We start from the raw sequence: 6,253 nt of genomic DNA on the forward strand, positions 1-6,253 counted from the left end.
AGAGAAATTGCGGTATAGTACAATGAAAAATACTTCACTTCTTACATCTCATGACTGATATCCATTTTAAATTCTCCAATAGCTCCAAAAACAGACAGTATATTACTCCATACAGTATTAGGGCCACCGCATAGTGCGCTATACAGAGTAATGAGGCCCATATATTTCTCCATACAGAATCATTGGTCCCATATAATGTTTGAAACAGTATACGATGAGCTCCACATAATGCTACAGTATATGATGGGCCCCATGGATGAAGCTCCACTGTCTTATGGGCCCAAATAATGCTCCATATATAATGGGCCACATTTCTAATGCTCCAGTGCATAATGGGCCCTGTAAATGCTGCTCCAGTGTCTGATGTCCACCTTTGGAATTCTCCAGCATACGGTGGGCCTCATATATCATTCTCCAGAGTATAGTGCTCCCCAAAAATAGCTGTCCCAACATTGAGAACAATTAAATAAGTCTCCTCACTAGGGAATCCCTGTACTAGTCTTGGCTCCTCATCGTCCCCATCTTCCATCTCACTGCACTTGGACTGTTTAGGCAGAGGGCGCACAGACGTGATGTCATCGCGCTCTCTGACCAGAATGTCACTGTCAGGAAACGCGGAAGACGTCACGGCGGTGGAGCAGGGAGAGGTAAGTATTTCAACTTTGCAAGTGCTGTGATCCTGAGCAAACAGGGGGGGCCCACTAGTTGGCGACAGCTCTGGCACAGGGCCCCTCATAGTACGGCGGTGTGTCTGACGGCGGGTGGGCCCTCCCACCGGCAGAGACACTTTTGCGTACTATGAGGGGCCCTGTGCCAGTGCCGTCGCCCATGAGTATGCCCACCCACCTGCTCAAGGAACCTGCACTTTCATCTGCACCTTCCTCTTTGTCACCGTGTAAGGTGGTATAGTATGCGGGAAGGGGAACCTGAGTTTCATCAGGGTCAGATTCTGGCTGTGTAGAGTGCGAGGGGAATGTAGTGGTCGGGGTCAATGTACCAGCAGAATCATCTAGCAGTGGCTGGGCATCAGTGCACTTGTGGTGCCCCCATGAGTACGGTCGCCACAGTGGCATTACCTTCCTCCTAGGGAGTGTGATGTCATGCTTGGGAGCAATGAAGGATCTCTCTAGCAGTTAAACCAACACACAACACAGTTCCCACTCCAGGCCAGCAGGGAGACCTCTGAACCTGACTGCTGAGGAGCTGCTCTCTGTGGTCGGGAGGAGGTAAGTTAGGGCAGTCTGTGAAGGGAAGGGGAAGTGTGTGGACTTGAGAAGGGGAGCTGGAGGATGAGCAGAGTTAAGGCTCACTCCTAGCTGGAGCGCATGGTTGGGATTCCGGTCTCCGAGTTTGTAGAGACACTGACGGTCCTGCAGCAGAAACCGGAGGAAGTAGCAGCTGTAAATGCTCTGTTCCCAACTAAGGCTTGGAGGCCCCAGCAGCGACGTGTGTGAGCCAGAAGGAAAAGGCTACGGCTGCCTGCCATACGAGAAAGTTCCAAAAGAGAGTCAACAGGGGGAACTTCAGTGAACTCAGTACTGCGAGTACCTCAGATAAGCGCTAGAACGGAGGCCACACTACCTATCTGCAGAGAGAGAATTCCTAATTTACTTCCAGGCTGACCAACTCCTTCTCCATCTGTACTCTGGGTCCTGGACGGCACTTACCAAGTACAGGCAAAGGAACTGCACGACTGTGTCTGTCATCTTTCTCCTGCGCCTGGCGCACGGCTCTGCTACATCCTGCACTGCACACCATCTACCAACTCTTTCATCTGTGCTGCGACTATGGCCCTACCTGTGCAGGGATTCTACATCTTAGCTGCACCACAACATCTGTCCCAGAGAAGCGACACTGCAGTGCGGTTCAATCTGATCAGAAACCACAGGTGGCGTCACTTATCAATCACCTATAAACGTTATTCACCCCTTTGCATGGACGCCCAGGGCCACGGAATGGGTCATCACCACCAACGTGACACATCCCTCTGAGACACCGGCCCGATACCGATTAACCCCACTGCCCTGGCTGGCGACCCACACTCCATGTCAGATTCATCTTGGACTGGGGAATTCATGATTTGACTTGATAACCCAGGCATGGTATGATAGAAAGAGCTACATGGACTAATGTGAAGTGTGGCCTGCTGCATCATTCTCTTTTGGTGGGGGTGAAGGACACAAGGAAAGGGGCTCTTCCTGACCAGGAGCCAGCACTTGACGACTCAGTGCTTGCATTTTTTGAAACTTCAGAAGAGGAGGGCATATTTGCTGGAGTCTGTTTCGGCAATGTAAGCCAAAACCAGTTCCTGATGCTCCGGCTTTAAAAGCGGTTAACCTACTCCCAGAAAAGGTAGCCTTCCAGGCGTTCCAGAGCCAGAAAATGACGCAGGCTCAACACCTCCTGCCTTAGCTGCTATTGTGCTTTTGCCACTACCAGCAGATGCACCACCACCATCAGCACCAGCTGGCCCCCTCACGCCCATGGCCTCTTCCACCAAACTTCAAAATGTTGCAGAAAATGAACCCAAAATAGCATCATATATTATGGTACTGTATCAGAAGCGTACAGCTCTATACAGTCAAAGGATGATTGTCAATCTCCCTATATATACCATCAGTCACACAGAGATGCTCACAGGCTCAGTATGGATTAGACAAGAATATAAAAAGTAGAAAAAGTGTACAGTATCATCAGATAGCAGGTATATATAGTATAGTTTAAACATTCTAAATCTCCATAGATATTTCAGGAGGCAGACACAGACGCTCTCAGGCTCAGTATGGATTACAAAATATTATAAAAAGCCCTAAAACGGTAATGGATCTGAAGCGTACAGCTGTACACAGTGTAGGGGGTCATTGTTGTCAATCTCAGTATTTATTTCCACAGTCAGAAAATAACTCTCACTTGGTCAGTTTGGATTAGACCAGAATATAAAAAGCAGTAAATGGGTAATGTATCACAAGCGTAGAGCTGTATACACTATTGTTGGGGTAATTTTTAAATGTACATCTAAATTGCAGGAGTAACCCACAGACTGTCACAGGCTCAGGATGGATCACACCACAATATAACAAGAAGATCCGCAAGAAATAATCACACATGTGGGACAATGTTCCAGGTGTCAATGATACACTTAGAGTGGTGGGTGGAGGAGGACTTCCTGGCAGAAAGGGTACAGTATCACCAGATTCCAGGTATATATATCATAGTTTAAACATTAAAAATGTACGCCTACATATTCAAGAGTAGTGTTGAGCCACCCCGCTAGTGTTCCAATTCGTTTTGGTTCGTCGAACACGATGCAAGTTCGTCAAATGTTTGTCGATTGTTCGACGAACAACGTCGAACACCATTGAAAACAATGGCAGGCAAACACAAACACATACTAACACATAGAAAACAATTACAAAACACCTTAAAAAGTGTCCCAAAGCAGACAAAATGCTCAGAATACAAAAATAACATATGGAAAACGGCAACTACATACAGAAAAGAGGTGGAGGCGTAAAAGGAGGAGGAGGAGACACAGATATAGGCATGTCAGGCCCTTATGAAGTCAAGAAAGGCTGGAATAAAAATGTAAAATACCAAAAAACAGTAAAAATCTGAAATCGAAGACGATCATATACCGTCGGACTTCCCACCATAAATTAGGCCAACTGCTGATCAGGCGGCGTTATTCCCACGAACCTCCGAACAGCGTCCATGAAGGCAAAGTATTGGAGCCTGCGGCTTAATTCGACTCCAACTGGGAAACCTCAACCATGCCAGCTACAGAAAAGATTGACAGATTGCAAGCTTTGTTGATTCTGTGGGTGGTGGTGGATGTCTGTTTTTAGTTGTGCTAGCGATTTGTCAGCTTAATTCCATTAACGAACGAGACTCCGGCATGCCCCCCGCGGTACTCGTCAAGCTTACAAGAGGGACACGCGAGGCTCTGGCACGCGAGATCGATCAATAACACGTCTGTCATGCCCTTACATGTCCGGGGCTGCATGCGCGCTACACTGAAAGGTCCAGCGTGTGTCGCTTACAGGTGCAGATAACCCGCTGAACCCCATTTGTGATGGGGATCTGGGATAACAATTCTTCCCCGTGAACGAGGATTTCCCAGTAAGTGCAGGTCAACCGGAATTCCGGAATTAGGCGTAACCGGCATTCCAGCAAAAATGAAAAAATAAGTGTCCAAACCACAGGTGCTGTAGCTTGCTTAACAGCTGGGCTCCTATGCTGAGTAGCACGCAGTTCTTACATAAACAGGCGGCATAGCTTGGTTCACTAGTGGGCTCCTCTGCTGAGTAGCAGACAGTGCTACAAGACCCAAAAGGATTTTCTGGACAAGATGCGGTAAAAAATTAATAGAAACACACACGGTGTAGCTCCTTGATAGGTCTACTACACCGCTTGCTACCATACACCGCTACTATGCCATGAAACAGTCTATTAACATTGAAAACCATTATTAATGTGAAAATGAAGTTACGCTTTTGGTGAACGAACCGTTCTCGAACGGAACCTCGAACAGCCGAATTTTTCAGCAAAGTGTTCGAGTTCGACGAACGGCTCAAACACCGCCCAAAACAGCTGGAATTATAACTTGGCGAACAGGTCGACTCGAACACCGCTCAGCTCTAATCAGGAGGCAGAATCAGACGTTCTTAGGCCCAGTATGGATTCAACAAGATTGTAGAAAGTTGAGAAAGGGTACAGTATCACTGGATAACAGGTATATATGTAGCATAGTGTACACCTGAAAAACCTATGTCTATATATCAGGAGGCAGACTCAGAGGGTCTCAGGCCCAGTATGGATTTGAAGCGATTGTACAAAGTTGAGAAAGGGTACAGTATCACCGGATAACAGGTATATATAGCATAGTTTAAACATTAAAAACCTATGTCTATATATCAGGAGGCAGACTCAGACGGTCTCAGGCCCAGTATGGATTCGACGTGATTGTAGAAAGTTGAGAAAGGGTACAGTATCACTGGATAGCAGGTATATATAGCTTAGTTTAAACTTTAAAAATCTGTGTGTATATTTCCGGAGTCCGACAAAGACACTCACAGCCTCAGTATGGATTAGACAAGAATCTAAAAAGAAGAAAAAGGGTTATGTATTCGAAGCGTACACCAGTATACACTGTTGGGGTATTTTTCAATCTTCATATATATTTCAGTCTCAGTAAGACAGTCCAGACTCTCCGCAAGAGGAAACGAGATGGATACACGTACAGACGGAAAGTCGAGTGATTGCAGAAATTTTGGAATTACTAATCATGGTAAAAACTCCCGGGAGAATTCTCAGAGGCGATGCTGACCCTCAATTACCTTGTCTGTGGAGACAGCGAAAACAGTTCTTGTGAAGAAAGGTTTGCTGTATCGCAGTACCATGGAACCCATCACCGTTACTCATCTCCATCAAATTGTGATCACAGGGACGGATGTAGACATTGTCCTCACTGCCTATCATTATTTGTCAGGTAACTTTGGCGTGCAAAAGACGCAAGCCACAGGCCATAGGCGATTCTATTGGATTGGCATGAGAGGACACATTTAATAATGTGGGCAGGAATGTCACACGTCTGAGTCGGAAAACCGTGAAAGCTGATGATAAACCACCACTGCATCTCATTGTGAGTCGACGTCCATAACAAATGGAAGACATTGATCATCTGAAGAGAGAGCCCAGCAGGACAGGGCATAGCTACGTCTTAACCATCATCTATCATTTCACCAAATTTGTATTGGCAGTCCCAGTGAAGTATTTAACAGGCCAGACTACATAGTGGTGGAGCAGGGAGAGGTAAGTATTGCAAGTGCTGGTGCCAAGAGCAAGCAGGGGGGCCCACTCGTGGGCGGCGGTACTGGCACAGGGCCCCTCATAGTACGCCGGTGTGTCTGACGGCGGTTGTGCACCCCCACCATCAGAGACACTTGATTCTACTATGAGGGACCTTGTGCCAGTGCCGTTGCCAAAGATTGTGCCCACCCACCTGTCCAGGGCAACGGCACACGCACGGGTGTGTGCGCCAGGTGGTGACCCCGGCCCTGTGGGGGGAGGCAGCCCAGTTAGGGAGGTGGAAAAAATGGCATATGTTTATGTTGGACATTCAGCAGCTGCAAATGGAGTAATTGGAGAAGTCCGCGGAAGAGGAGGACAAAAGCAAGCCATTTTTCTGGCAACCTACGTGTCAGCAGGGGAGGGTGGGACAAAATCCTTTGAAACCCATGCATGGTTCATTTTA

This window comes from Dendrobates tinctorius, unplaced genomic scaffold (assembly GCF_039654945.1).
Source record: "Dendrobates tinctorius isolate UK_male_01 unplaced genomic scaffold, ASM3965494v1 ptg000062l, whole genome shotgun sequence".
In the NCBI taxonomy this organism is placed as follows: domain Eukaryota; kingdom Metazoa; phylum Chordata; class Amphibia; order Anura; family Dendrobatidae; genus Dendrobates; species Dendrobates tinctorius.